The 16,180-nt window shown below is 45.4% G+C and overlaps 1 pseudogene; it reads right to left on the bottom strand.

Moving 5' to 3' along the window:
* Window positions 1-902: 902 nt before the first annotated feature.
* On the bottom strand, window positions 903-3,380 carry LOC121279998 (annotated as a pseudogene).
* Window positions 3,381-16,180: the final 12,800 nt, after the last annotated feature.

Here is a 16,180-nt window from a genome sequence, read left to right as displayed (position 1 = left end):
TGCTTACATCTTCCAATACCCTCAATGAGAGACATAGAAACATTGGAACAAAGGAAATAAGAGCAGGAGTAGACCATTTGGCCCCTCACATCTACTCTGCCAATCAATTAGATCTTGGCTGATCTTCTACCTTAATGCCATTTTCCTGAACTATCCCTTTATCCCTTGATGTCTTTACTATCTATCAAATCATGTGATGTTGCTTCACTACTTGTGACGACATGCACAGTATATGACCAGCATATTAACTGACTAGAATTAACCCAATAACAATCTAATATCCAAGATAACACAGGTCAAGTATCCTTTAACCAAAATTCTTCGAGCTGATTGCGTTTCAGATATCAGATAATTTCAGTTTTCTAATACGGCATATAGGCTAAGACCTACTTATATAACAATGGCTGAAGCCAAGGATAGCTATAGTTGAAAGTAAATTAAATTGCTAGAAAAGTAAGATATCCAACTGAATAATAAATACAGGGTGCTTGTAATAAGTTCCAACCCATCTACGATTCTGCTTGGAGGAGAGGGTTTGCAAGGTACACAGTGCAGACAAAATTCACAAGTGCAGACAAACAACTAAGCTTCAAACAAAAACAGAAAATGCTGGAAAAACTCAGCAGGTCTAACAGCATCTGTGGAGAGAAAGAAAACTGAGTTAACGTTTCGAGTCCTTATGACTCTTCATTGAACACCATGATTGAAGAGTCATAAGGACTCGAAACATTAACTCTGTTTTTTCTTCTTCACAGGTGCTGTTAGACCTGCTGAGTTTTTTTTTGTACTCACGATTGATTAAGTTTTATTTAGTCTTATAGTTCCACTCACATTTGTCCATAATTAATGATGCTGACAGTACTGCTGGTTTTGTCACCACTGCTGCCCAATTTCTCCATCTTCTATATGATCTCGGAGCACTCTATAACCCTACCAAATACAACATGCTTTCTGTCCAGCCATGCAGTATCTGCAGTGCATATAAAGAACAGCTTCCAACCTGATAGTCTCCCAACCTCGGACGGCCCGCTTCTACCTCCTACCCAAAATCCACAAACAGGGCTGCCCCGGCAGACCTTTCGTGTCAGCCTGTTCCTGCCCCACGGAACTCATTTCTTGCTATCTTGACTCCATTCTCTCTCCCCTTGTCCAGTCTCTTCCCACCTACATCCGTGATTCCTCTGACACCCTATATCATATCAACAATTGCCAGTTCCCTGGCCCCAACCACCTCCTCTTCACCATGGACGTCCAATCCCTCTGCACCTCCATCCCTCACAGGGATGGTCTGATTGCTCTCCACTTCTTCCTCAAACAGAGGCCCGAATAATCCCCATCCACCACTACTCTCCTCCGTCTGGCTGAACTTGTTCTCACACTGAACAATTTCTCCTTAAACTCCTCTCACTTCCTCCAAATAAAAGGTGTGGCTATTGGTACCCACATGGGCCCCGGCTATGCCTGTCTCTTTATGGGGTATGTGGAACATTCCTTGTTCCAGTCCTACTCTGGTCCCCTCCCACAACTCTTTCTCTAGTACATTGATGATTACTTCGGTGCTGTTTCGTGCTCTCGTCTGGACCTGGAAAAATTTATTAATTTTGATTCCAATTTCCACCCCTCCATCATTTTCACGTGGTCCATCTCTGACACTTCCCTTCCTTTCCTTGATTTCTCTGTCTCAATTTCTGGTGATAGACTGTCCACCAATATCCATTACAAGCCTACCAACTCCCACAGCTACCTCGACTACAGCTCCTCACACCCCGCTTCCTGTAAGGACTCCATCCCATTCTCTCAGTTCCTTCGCCTCCGTCGCATCTGGTCTGATGATGCCATTTTTAAAAACAGTTCCTCTGACATGTCATCCTTCTTCCTTAACTGAGGTATTCCACACACGGTGGTTGACAGGGCCCTCAACCATGTCTGGCCCATCTCCCGTGCATCCGCCCTCACACCTTCCTCTCCCTCCCAGAAACATGATAGAGTCCCCCTTGTCCTCACTTATCAGCCCACCAGCCTCCGCATTCAAAGGATCATCCTCTGCCATTTCTGCCAACTCCAGCATGATGCCACCACCAAACACATCTTCCCTTCACTCCCCCGGCAGCATTCCGCAGGGATCGTTTCCTCCGGGACACCCTGGTCCAGTCTTCCATCAACCTCCTCCGACGGCACCTTCCCATGCAACCGCAGAAGGTGCAACACCTGTCCCTTTACTTCCCCTCTCCTCACCGTCCAAAGACCCAAACACTCCTTTCAAGTGAAACAGCATTTCACTTACACTTCCCTCAATTTAGTCTATTGCATTCGTTGTTTCCTCTACATTGGAGAGACCAAAGGCAGACTGGGTGACCTTTGGTCCGTCCGCAAGCATTACCCAGACCTCCCTGTCACTTGCCATTTCAACACTCCACCCTGCTCTCATGCCCACATATCTGTCCTTGGCCTGCTGCATTGTTTCAGTGAAGCTCAATGCAAACTGGAGGAACAGCACCTCATCTTCTGACTAGGCACTTTACAGCCTTCCGGACTGAATATTGAGTTCAACAATTTTAGATCTTGAACTCTCTCCTCCATCCTCACCCTCTTTCCGATCCCCCCCTTTTTTTCCAATAATTTATATAGGTTTTTGTTTTCCCACCTATTTCCGTTATTTTTAAATGTATTTCCATCCATTGTTTTATCTCTACCTTTTAGCCTTTTTCAATTCCTTCACCCCACCCCACCCCCACTAAGGCTAACTGTACCTTGCTTGTCCTGCTTTCTACCCTTAATTAGTACATTCCTTAGATAATATCACCACCTTCAACACCTCTTTGTCCTTTTGTCTATGACATCTTTTGGCTATCTCCACTTATCACTGGCCCTCTATCCAGCTCTACTTGTCCCACTCCCCCCTTAAACAAGCTTATATTTCACCCCTCTTCTATTTTTACTTAGTTCTGTTGAAGAGTCATAGGGAGTCGAAAAGTTAACTGTGTTCCTCTCCGTAGCATGCCAGACCTGCTGAATTTTTCCAGGTATTTTAATTTTTGTTTGGGATCCATTTGCATTTGGTCCAGCACTGGCCATAGACAGGGTTCAAGCCCGGTGTTCTTCAGTTGGAAATTCTCATTGGCAAACTTCTCGCCACAGATGGACTTCCCACCAGTGCCATTGTTCTTTGTGAAGTCACCACCCTGGCACATGAAGCCAGGAATGATTCTGTGGAATATCGAGGTCTTGTAACCAAATCCTTTCTCGCCAGTGCACAATGCACAGAAATTTGCTGCAGTTTTGGGGACCACATCAGCCCTGAAATCCATGATGATGTGGCCCAGGGTGTTGCCTCGGGAGGTGATGTCCATGTAAACGCGGGGATTTTGGTTGTTTGTCATGGCGCTGCCAGATTTCCAGCATTTTCTGTTTTTGTTTCAGATTTCCAACATTCGCAGTATTTTCCTTTTACCAACTAGACTTACTGCACTAAAGGTCGTGTGCGGTCGGCGAGGTTTGTGTCGGCACGGGTTAGAGACTTCCCACACTAAAGGTCAATGAGGTTCAAAATAAGTACAGTTTTTACATGTGTTTGTTTTTCAGATTTATGGATAAAGAAAACTCAACCTGTACAGACATGACAGGGTCTATGGAACTACATAGAATTACATAGAATGTACAGCACAGAAATTGGCCATTAGGCACAACTGGGCTATGATGTTGTTTATGCTCCACACGAGCTTCCTCCTACTCCTCTTCATTTAACACCATTAACATATCCTTTTCTTTTCTCCCTCATGTACTTATCTAGTTTCCCATAAATGCATCAATGTTATTCATCTTGACCCCTCTTGTTAGTAAGTTCCTCATTCTAACCACTCCCTGAGTAAAGATGTTTCTCTAGAATTCCCAAATGAGTTTATTAGTGACAATTTTTTTATTTATAACCTCTAGTTTTGGTCTCCTCCACAAGTAGAAGCATTGGGCTAAATTTTACCAGCCCTTTAGGGATGAAGGAAGGCTGGCAAAATAGCATGCCAAGGCATTGCATGACAGGCCCAACATCTTCCTGCCGCCATGCCATTTTGCAGGTGGCTGTAAAGTTGGCAGTCAGGCTGCCCTCTAGGAGCCCAATTGAGGCACTTAGGTGGCCAACTAAGGGCCTCTTCCCCACCTCCAGTGGCATATTGACAGTGGCGGGGACTCGCCAACTTGCAGGGATACCATCTAGTGAAATCTGTCACAGGGTGGCAGGGGGAACCTTTCTTTTTGGACATTCCTGTCTCAGAAAATTCCATCCCCCCTCACTCATGAGGGTTAGCCTACCTGGTCCTGGTGTCCCCACTTAACCGTCTTCAAGGGTGCACAGCCATCGATGCACCCTCATCCTGCAGGTGCACGCCCAGCCATAGCCACTACCTGTGATGACAGTCTTGAGGCTGTTGACATGCCAGCCCTTTGACTGGACCAGCAGCTTTTGGAGGCAGGCTGCCATTCTTAAAAGGGACAGCAGTCCCAGCAGCAGCCAGTTATTGGCCATCACCAGAACATGCCATTCTGGGTCCTACTGCCAGTGGGCAGTAGGGTTGTCTCCCACCCCCAACAATGGGACCACACACCATCCCGATAAATTTTTCTTCTTCTTTACTTTCACCCTTTCAAACCCTTTCATAATTTTAAAGAACTCTACTAGGTCAATCCTCAGCCTTCTTTTGTTCTAGAGAAAAGAGCCCCAGCTCTTTAGGTATACTCTCTCAGCTCTGATATCAGTCTTGTAAATCTTTTTTTGCTCCTCCTCCAAAGCCTCTATATCCTTTTTATGAAGTGGAGAACAAAACAGTTCATAGTCTTCCAGCATGATCTAACCAAGATTCTGTAAATGCGTAAAATAACTTCTCTGTTTTTCAATTATCTCTCTCTTAAAATGAACCCCAATGCTTTGGTTGCTTTCTTAATGGTCTTATTAACCTGGGCATTTACCTTTAGTCATTATTTCCGTCTCTGAACCCCTAGATCACTATGCTTCTCTACACTATTTAGGAAATTATTTTTCAAGGCATATGTGGCTTCACTACTCCTCTTAGTAAAATGTGCCTATCTCACAGTATGTATTGAAAGTCATTTACCAACCAAATTATTCATTTAAGATCCACACTTAGCAGCAACTATTGCCTCCTAATTTACTCAGTTTTCTCTTTTACCCTTTTATGCCTTGATGCACTATAGGCCTTAAATCTTCATCTTGCTTTCTTAGTAATAGAAAAATGATAGTGAACTATATTAAGTGTTTTTACAATGTTTATAATTTGTAACACAATATTGAGTTCAATTTTTTTATATATTAGGCAGCGTTTATTCTTGTTAGAAAAACGTATTTAGTAATTTAAAAAGGGATGAGTCAATATTCATTCACTATGCAGCTCAGGAAGTGCATGTATAATTAAATAGAGAACAATGGAGAAGTAGGAAATGATCAGAAGACATCAAATTCACTGAGAGATTTAAACAGTATTAAAGTGAAGCTCAAATGATTCAGCATTGCCATTTCAACCCTGAGATTAGATTAATGCTTTGAAACTACTCTGGAGGTATCAGTCTTTTTACAGTGTTTGCTGTTAAGTTTAATTGTGTGTTGCAATGGGCTAGGCCCTGACCTTATGCCCCTGGACCTGGTTTGAACTCAGTCCAGACTATCTGCTGGCTGTAAAGATGCTGCATAAAATATGTTTGGCCAATTTTAAATTGCTAGTTACCTTAAACTCAAGGCATGTATCTGTCAATTTCAATCAGGATTAAGATGATTTTATCTAGTACATTTGTTTGTATGTTTGTTTGAACAAATGTGTAAACATCAGAATCTGTGTCTTCGAGCTGATTTGTGCTCAAAATCTCAAAATTCCTTTCAGAACACAGCTGGGTTAATGAAAATCAATGCACAGAATGGCATTAACATGTTTTTTTGTTTTATTCAGAGATTGTTAAGCACTAATTAAGAACACATATGCAAATTTGCTCATGCTTGTCTTCCAGGTAATATTGCATTTAGGACACAAGCAATAACGGTAGCATTAAGTCAGATGCTGGGTTCCTACAACATGAAAAGAAACCCAACACTGTGGGTTCAATTTTCCCAGAATTGCAATAAGCGCGCTGGCAGGCGTGTAAAATAGAATCCTTCCCACTGATGAAAATGATGGTTTTTCATGTCGTATCTTCCCGAGCCCACCTCGTTATATATTCACTCCCATGAAACACGCCATTTCCAAGGCAGGCAGGCTCTCATTTGCCTGCTCGCCATTACCCCGCTGTTGCATCATGCCGGCCGCCATCTTTAAAAGGCAGCCACCAGCAAAGCGCTCATCGCCACCAGCTCACCACCGCTGCATGGGAGACATGGCCAGCAAAGGAAAAAAAACTGCAGCCCCGCGCTTCAATGACGGGTCCTTTGAGCGACTGCTGGATGCAGTGGAGGCCCGCCGGAATGTGCTTTACCTCCGCTTTGGCCGCAGGATGGGTAGCAATGATACCAACCCGGCTTGGGAGGCGGTGGCAACGGTGGTCAGTGCGAACGCCCTGCAGAGGAGGACAGCCACCCAGTGCCGCAAAAATATGAATGATCTCCTCCGTTCTGCCAGGGTAAATCACTCTTTTCATTACTCCCGACTCACACACTCACAAACCCATCACACACTCACAAACCCATCACACACCCACAGGGCCCTCACTCACAGCCAGTGCAAGGGACATCACCATTCACTCTTTCACACACACCACCATTGTTCTCATCCCATCTATGGGACCATTCACCACCCACACAGGTCAGGCATACTTATCATCTGGCCCAGCAGGCATCCTGATACACTCTCCCCATCTTTATCCATGCAGGACAAACTGGCTCATAACAGAAGGGAAAGGTCGCAGACATGTGGAGGGATGCCAGAATTCGAAGTTCTCACCGAATTCAGAGCCAACCATTTGGCTGGCGGTGATCTGGGTCAGCTATGCTGACAATGAAGTTGGCGGTGCTCTACCAAGTGAGGATCCAGCAGTGCAATGTCCATCAGACAATCATGCCGTGAGTGATGTGTCCTCTTTCACAGGTCACTGCCATGCACTAATTATCTCCCCTTGCTTTCGCAGGAACATTTAGGAAGCAGCCAAAGGATTCCATGACCCAGGTCAATCACTGAAGAAATCTCTGAAGAGGAATCTGGAGGCACCCTCCTTGAAGTCCCATCACAGCGATCACCCATACCCTGCACCAGCACAGAGACACACATCTTGATGGGACCTAGCTTTAGAGTAGCCTCGGGATCACAATCTGGTGAGCACATCGCACTTTTGCACTCTCTCCAATGCGTTCACATCCCTCCTAATGTGTGGTGCCCAGAACGGTATACAATACTCCAGCTGAGGCCTAACTAGTGTCCAATGAAAGCACCTCCATGGGGCTTGTCATTGCTGCCAGAATTTAGTGGGCAGGCATCACAGAGTTCTGTCATTCTCTCTGTGTGCTCTCAGCACCCTTAAGGCTGGGCTGGCTCCTATCTCTTCAGCATCTGTGACCAGTGATGCTCTGCTCCTGAAGGGCTCAGATACTGAAGGCAGATAAGGTATCAAATGCGTCTAAAGTTTCATGGCTGTGTCTCTATGGTATGACCCTGATCACAGAGCGCAAGCGAGCTGCCCTCAGCCAGACAGGAGTCAGACCTTCTCAGAGACTATGTCAAAAACTGTGGAGTGTCCTCACTGCATGTCGTCACCAATGTCCTACAACTGAACGACTATTAGGGCCCCCGCTGCAACTCCATGACAGGAGCATTCTCAGAGATGGTATTCACGCTGTAATAAGCCAGACTGGAGTCAAATGAGCCTCATTATACCATCACTCTCCTGCAGTCTGAGGCCGCTGCACAGGCGTCATCAGCCATGGCCTCTGCGGGTAGCCCTTGTCCCCGAGAAGCCATCCCTGCAGCCTCTGTGGACCCTGGAAGACTCCAGGGATCTGTGACCGACTGAGGATGAAGGAGTCATGCACTCTCCCTGGAAACTGTGTACGCACCTGCAGGATGCGGATAGTGGCACACCAGCTGCACATTCAGCGAGTGGAACACCTTGAGCTTGATATAGTTCACCGTGTGTTGCGATGGAGATCTGAGCACTATGTGAGTGCAGTCAATCGTGCCCTGCACCTGTGGGAAACCAGAGATCTGGGCGAATCCCATCGCTTTTGCAGCCTGGCTCTCCTGGTCCCAGGTGAAATGCACAAATTTGTGTGCCCTTGCAAAGATGGTAACCGTGACCTCATGGAAGCATTTGTGGGTGGAAGCTTGTGATATCCCACAGAGGTCACCTGTGCAGCTCTGAAAGGAGCTAATAGCATAAAAATTGAGTGCCGTGGTCACGTTCAGAGCCACTGGCAGTGCATGCTCTCCATGTCCCTGTGACACCAAATCCTGCAGCAGCTAGCAGATGTCACTGACCGGTTCCCTAGAGATGTGCAGTCTTCGGCGACATGGTTCTCCATCATCTGCAGGAATGAAAGGTGGTGTCTACAGACCCTGGGTGTTGCTAGACGCTGACCAGCGAAGGTTTGCTGTGTCTCTTCAGAGGCGTCTGTGGGAGCCCCAGCCACCCCTTCTTCCTGAGGGTGCTTATCCACCCTCTGCACAGGCTCCATGATCTTGATGTACTCCTCCTGCAGGATGAAAGGGAAAGACATGTGGTTAGCACGGGTGTATTAAGAACCTGTCCTGGTTAAGTGTGTTGGCCCTTTAATGCTTCCCAGAGAGTGCTGGCCACCAATTGGATGGCCAGAGATTAGTGCACTGCATGGCTGCCCGAAATCCCACGCACCTCTGCCCCACTCCGCTTGATCGATTGGCAGCAGCTTTTCCCATTGCATGCTGTGCTCTCAGCTCAGGCGCAGGCATTCTCCTACCTGGAGCTGCAAGACTGCACTGTTAGCTTGAACCATGGGGAGACTGGTCCAAACTGAGAGGCTGTGAGCACCCCCAGCAGTAACTGCTCCATGACCAGTTTTAGCAAGGAGATTATACAACATGTGTAGTTGTCCAACTGTTCTGCAATCCACTAAAACGCTCAAGACTTTGCAGTCTGTGCCGGGGTGTGAAAAGCTTTGGAGCACTTGGTGGCACTTTGATGCCTCTGCATTGCTGAGTGGGCAGATAAGCTAGGAGCCCGACTCCAATCATATCAATGTGGCTGCATCTGAACTGTGTCAGCTACAGAGGAATGGTCACTTTATACACGTTTCCCTAATGCGTGGCCGCTTCCCTTGCCCACCCTACTCCTCACCCTGTATACTTGTGCGCCACATTCAACAGCAGGGCTGTCCTTGCCCTCCCCCACAAGCCGCCTCAATGGCAGGGCTGCCCTTACCCCACTTCACGACCCCCCCAATAAGTCTCCTCAACGGCAGGGCTGCCCTTGCCACTGTCCCTCTCTCCAAGTCGCCTCAATGGCAGGCCTGTTGTTGACACCTCCCAATGCTTCTCTACCTTGAAGTCCAACAGGCGACCCCGACGAGCAGTGCACATTGTTGCTGTGTACTCACCTCCGAGTTCCCCTCAAAATGCAGCCCGCCAAGTGCACGCCTTTTATATGCTGTGCATTCCCGCCAATGTGGATGGATGATTCAGCGGGGCCAGCGTGGGGTGGGTACAATTCTGGCAGGCAGGCCTAATTTTGACATACAGATGTATTACAATGAGGTTCCCGATGTCCACTGGCGGGAATGGTGGGCTGAGTGGTTGATTGCGAACTGGTTTCACGCCATTATGAAACCTATCGCGCCATATTGACCACTCACGCCACCGAGCATGCCCGGCACTGGCGGGCATGGAAAACTCCGGCCTGGGCCTAACCAAGGTCTTTTACAAGTATAAAATAGCACAACTTGTCTCATACTCAAGTGTCTTATAAATGCACCATAACATCCTATTTGCTCGACCCAGCATTTCACAGTTTTGCTCATTACCTTTAAAGATTAAGGCACTAGAATGACCAAATCTCTTTTTTTCTCCTGCAATGCTTAGCATTCACCCTGCCCTCATACATAATATTACCCTTATTCAAGGAATATGTCATTTGCCAGTTGTAAGCCCATCTCCCAAAACATTAAAATGTCTCTGAAGCAGCAAGCTTTTGTCATTAGTCATAACACTTGCACAGATCTAGGTTTTGATATATTAGAGTGGAGTATAAATACAAGTATTATTTATTGTTTTAGCCACAGTAAGCATATGTTGCAAAAATGAAATTATAGGAACATAGGAAAATAAGAGCATAGGATTTAGGAGCAGGAGTAGGCCATTCTGCCTTTTGAACCTGTTCTGCCATTCAATAAGATTATGGTTGATCTGATTGTGGTTTCAGCTCTACATTTCTGTCTGCACCCCATAACCCTTGATTCCCTTATCTATCAAAAATCTAACTCAGCCTTGAATAAATTTGACGACCCCGTCTCCAGTGCTCTCTGGGGAGCAGAATTCCACAGACTAACGCCCCTCTGAGAGAAAAAATTTCCTCCACATCCCTTATTCTTAAACTGTGTCCCCTAGTTCTAGCCTCCCCACAAGTGGAAATATCCTCCCTGTATCCACCCTATCAAGTTCCCTCGTTTCAATAAGATCACCTCTCATTCTTCTGAACTCCAATGGGTACAGGCCCAACCTGTTCAATCTTTCTTCAGAAGATAAGCCCTTCACCCCAGGAATGAGCTGAATGAACCTTCTCTGAACTACTTCTAATGCAATTATATAGATTCTTAATTAAGGAGACCAAAACTGTACACAGTACTCCAGATGTGGTCTCACCAAGGCCCGTACAACTGCAGTAAAGCTACCCTACTTTTATATTCCATTCCCCTTGCAATAAATGCCAACATTCCATGTGCCTTTCTAATTGTTTTTTGTCATTCATGTACCAGGACACCCAAATTCCTCTCTGTGCCAGTGAGTTCTGCTATCTCTCTCCATTTAAATAGCATACTGCCTTTCTATTCTTCCTGTCAAGGTGGACAAGTTCACATTTTCCCACATTATACTCCAGCTGCCAAATTTTTGCCCACTCACAACTTATCTATATCACTTTGTAGACTCTTTACCTCCTCTTGACACTTACTTCCCTACTTATCTTAGTGTCATCAGAGAAAATAGCTACCGTACATTTGGTCCCTTCATCCAAGTCATTGACATAGATTGTAATTAATTGAGGCCCCAGTACTGATCCCTGTGGCACTCCACTAATTACAGCTTGCCAACCTGAAAAAGGCTCATTTATCCCTCCTCTTTGCTTCCTGTTAGCTAACCAATCCTTTATCCATGCTAATATGTTACCGGCCTATCTTATGTAATAGCCTTTGTGGCAGCTTATCACATGCCTTTTGGAAATCCAAGTATACCACATCTACAGATTTGCCTTTATCTACTTTCTTGTTACTTCCTCAAAGAACTCTAATAAATTAGTTAGCCATGATTTTCCTTCACAAAACCATATTGGCTCTGCTTGATCTCATTATGATTTTCTAAGTATCCTACTATAACCTCGTTAATATTGGATTCAAGCAATTTCTCAATGACAGATATTAGGCTAACTGGCTGATTGTTGCTTTCTGTCTCTCTCCTTTCTTGAATAAGGGTGTTACATTTGCTACTTTCCAATCCGCTGGGTGGCTTCCAGAATCTAAGGAATTTTGGAAGATTATAACCAATGCCTCTGCTATCTCTGTAGGCACTTCTTTTAAGACCCTATGATGCAGGCCATCTGGTCCTGGGGGCTTGTCGGCCTTTATGTCTAATAGTTTTCCCAGTTTCTTCTCCTGGTGACGGTGATTGTTTTAAATTCCTTCTTCCCTTTCACCTGTTGATTTACAAGTATTTCTGGGATATTAATTGTGTTTTCTACAGCGAAGACAAACCCAAAATACCTGTTCAATGCTTCCATCATTTCCTTGTTTTTCTTCATTAATTCCCCAAACTCACTCACTAGAGGACCATTACTTGCTTTATTTATTCTTTTCTTATTTAAATACTTGTGGAAACTCTTACTATATGTTTTTATATTTCTAGCTAGCTTTCTCTCATACTCTATTTTCTTCCTCTTTTATTTTTGGTCATTCTTTGCTGGTTCTTAAAATCTGTCTAATCTTCTGATCTATCACTAATCTTCGCAGTTTTGCACACTTACTTTTAATTTGATTCTGTCATTAATAACCTTATTTAGCCATGGATGATGCATCCTTTTCAAATGGTCTTTCTTTCTCAATGGGATAAATCTTTGCTGAGATTTATTAAATATTCCCTTATATTCTGACACTGCACCTCTATTGTCCTACTTTTCAACCTAGTTTCCCAGTTCACTTCAGCCAGCTCTGCCTTATTACCGTTATTTAGATTTAAAACATTAGTCTTAGACCCACACTTATCACCTTCAAACTGAACACGAAATTCTATCATGTTATGATTGCTGTCACCTAGAGGCTCCTTTACTATGAGATTATTGATTAATTGATTAATCTCATTGCACATTAGCAGGTTGAGAATTCCTGGTTGGCTCTAAGAAATTGTCCTGAATATACTCTATGAACTCATTTTCCAGGCTATCTTTGCAAAGCTGAATGACCCAATGTACATGTAGATTAAAGTCAACCATGATTATTACGATACCTTTCTTACACGTTCCATTCATTTCTTCCTGTATGCCCTGTTCTACTGTTAAGGATCTATAAACTACTCCTACAAGTGACCTCTTACTTTTCCATTTACTTATTTCTACTTTGCTCTATACCTTCCTCTTCCAGTTCCTTCTCCTCCTCTTCTTCCTCCCCTGATGAACTGTGTTGATCTATCACTACACCTTCTTAAAGGGCCACACCTCTCTGGAAGGCCATGTTATGGAGAGCACAGCAGATCTCCACAATGTGTGAGACCCTTGCAGGACTGTAGTGCAGGACGCCACCCGACCGATCCAGGTACAAGCACCGCACCTTCAGAAGTCCTCTGGCTATTTGAGGTTGGTCCTTGTGGTCAGATGGCCTAAGTTGTATTGCCTCTGTGGCTCTGTCTCAGGGACACGTAAAGGTATGAGTAGCCATCTTTTCAAAGGATAACCTTGTCTTCCAGCTGTCATCCACAAAGTTTCAGTGGTGTCATGAGGAGTTCTGACATCTTGAACTGGTAGAGATGAAGGCATCATGGCAGCTGCAAGGATAGCATGAGCATACATGCATAAAGTTCTTGTTGAGATTGGAGACTGGTTGAACATTGAAGGTGTGGAAGCCCTTCCCATTGATGAATCTGAGTGGCCACTCACGTGCTAACTTGAGGTCTGAACTCAGAGTGCAATCAATGATGTCCTGCACCTTGGGAATACAGTGATGGAGGAAAATCTCATTGCCCTTTGTGCCTGTGAGGCCTCAACTGTTTGAAGTTGTATGAACTGTCCAACGCTTGCACAGAGGTCATTAGTGACCTGTGAGATGTAATGGTGTGCTGCCTCTTGAGAGATGCCACTAAGGTCCGCTGATGATCCTTGGAAGGAGTCAAAGATGAAGAAGTTAATGGCTATTGACAGAGCATGGCGGCTGTGAAGCCTGATGTCTTCCTCAAAAGGGCACAAAGTAGATACTATCTACTAAATAGACGCAGTCTCCTGTGCACTGATTCTCTGAAATATTCAACTAGCTTCTTCTTTGGCAGTGCGCTCGATGCTGAGGGTATGGCCTTCATAGTATTCCTGCCCCTCATTCCTCTCCTCTGCCCATCTCACGCCCAGGGCTCTGCATCTGCTCCTGTAGATGTTAATTCTCATTGATATTTGTTCCCATCTCCGATTATTTTAATCCCATGTCCAGCTTTTGCATTGCTTGTGGTCAGCTGCATTCAGAATGCTAACTGGATCCCGCCCCCCCCCTCCACCCACCATGGTCCCAAGAGGTTCCTGAACCCCTAAGCTGAACGAACATACACAGACCACTTGTTCGGGTAACTCTGCTCACGCAATGGAACCTGTGCACCAATGGATGCTTGCTCCTTTCAGCTGCACACCTTTTTTATGGGCCCAACTAATTGCATGGCATGACCATGACTGGCTCCCCACTGAGTTGCTGCCTCCGCTCACCAGAACTGTCCCTGAACCAGCATGTAACACATGCACCTCCACCAAAATTCCAAACTCGCCCTTAATGGGCTGAGAACAAGCTCATCAATAAGATAAATTGGCCAATTAACTGAATGAAGCAGGTTCCAGGGTCCCACCTTTCTTCTTCCTGAGCAAAAATGCCAATGGTCAGAATGGCAACACCAAACCAGCATGCCAGCTGACAGCATGGATTTTCACACCTGCCCGTTTCTGCACTTCTTCTCACATCACGCACCCACCTCACCCCAAACTGGGGCCTAAAAATCCTGCTCAACTATTCCAGGCCAATAGAAGAAAGTAAGACCAACCACAAGAGCGCAGAGTGCAATGTGGCAATGGACAAGGTGCATCCAACTACATTCTGGATGGAGAGCAAGGCCGTGGCTGGCATGTCTTGTTCTGTGCGTCAACATTCTTAGGAATTACAATGCTGAGGTTAAAGAAAGATCCCCAACTGTGCAAGGTGTTTAGTATGGGAATCAGGTCTATCCTGGGTGTTGTGAAATCATGCTGTGATCTTGTTAGTGTGGGATGTTTGATATTGTGATACTGTGTGTCCTGGGTCTTCGATATTTTATTCAATCTGCCTCAGGTGTTGCATTTTGAGATCGTGTTTTTGCCAGAATTTTTGTGTTGTGATCTATTTGTTCTGGGTATTTGATATTCTTATCCTGCTTGTCCCATGGTGTGATATTTGGGATCCTGCTTCTCCAGGGTGTTTGATATTGGGATCCTATTTATCCTAGATGTTTGCAATTGGGATCCTGTTTGTACCGAGTCCTTGATATTGGTACCCTACCAGTCCTGGACAACAATAACAACAACAACTTGTACTTATATACCATCTTCAATGTAATAAAGGTGCTTCACAGGAATGCTTTAAAGCAAAATTTGACACTGAGCCACATAAGGCAATAATAGGGAAGATTACCACAATCTTGGTCAAAGAGATATACTTTAAGGAGTGTCCGAAAAGAAGAAAGAGAGATCAAGAGGTGGAGAGGTTTAGGGAGAAGATTTCAGAGCTTAGGGCTTAAGCAGCTAAAGGCTTGGCCCCAGTGCTGGAGAAATTAAAATCGGAGATGCTCAAGGTGCCAGAATTGGTGGAGTGCAGAGATCTCGGAAGGTTATGGGGCTAGATGGGACAGAGATAAAAAGGGGTGAGGCTATGGACAGATTTGTTATTGATATCCTGTTTGTGTTGGGTGTTAGATATTTTGCCTTGATGAAATGTTATTTACTTTGAACATTGGACGGAATTTTTGGATCGTGCCAGTGGCGGATATTGTGGCGTGCAGGAGCAGAAAATTCTGAGAGAGGTCAAAAGTCGGACTCCGCCGGTGTAAAAACAAGTCAGAATTTTCCCCTCGCCACTTCCATGGTGGGCTAATTGTGGGTCGGATTTGCCACTGACCAATGTCAGGAAGCCTTTCTGCATGCATTAGCATGTCATGAATACTCAGTAAAAACATAAGTCGCTAGAATCACATTCCCCCTCCCAATTATATGCCATGCCAGAGGGAAATTAGACTGGTCTGAGTCATGACTGGATATAAGTGGCGTGCAGCTGTCAACCTTCACTTCACTTGTCACTTCGAGTGCGTGCAACATTCAAAGTCTATCTGCAACAGCACTGCTCCGGGTCGTCAGCGATGCCAAAGCTGCAGTTTTAGGCCAGGCTGGTGGGGGTGTCTGACTGGGCTCCTCATGGTGGGTGCCTCGGGAGTGCAGGAGGATGCAATGGGGGTGGGAAATTACAGAGACATGAGGGTGAAGGGTGCAGGGAAGGGTGGTCTTGGTTGGATTGGGGTGGGGTGGTTGGGAATGATAGCAGACAGAGGGAAAATTGGGGGTGAGAAAGCTGAAGTCCAACATAGACGACTAGAATGCAGACACAGAAGTGGGGTGGATTGGATTCAATTGGCAGGAAAGGGAGGGGGTGAATGCGGACTCTAGAGTAGGAAAGGGGTGGTTAATGTGGCACAAGAGGGAAGGGTTGCACAGAGACTTATGAGGGGGGTGAGGGATAAGACTTGCA

This window comes from Carcharodon carcharias, chromosome 7 (assembly GCF_017639515.1).
Source record: "Carcharodon carcharias isolate sCarCar2 chromosome 7, sCarCar2.pri, whole genome shotgun sequence".
Taxonomy (NCBI): Eukaryota; Metazoa; Chordata; class Chondrichthyes; order Lamniformes; family Lamnidae; genus Carcharodon; species Carcharodon carcharias.
Note: the sequence above shows the minus strand (reverse complement) of the source record. Positions and strands in the feature narration are given on the sequence as shown.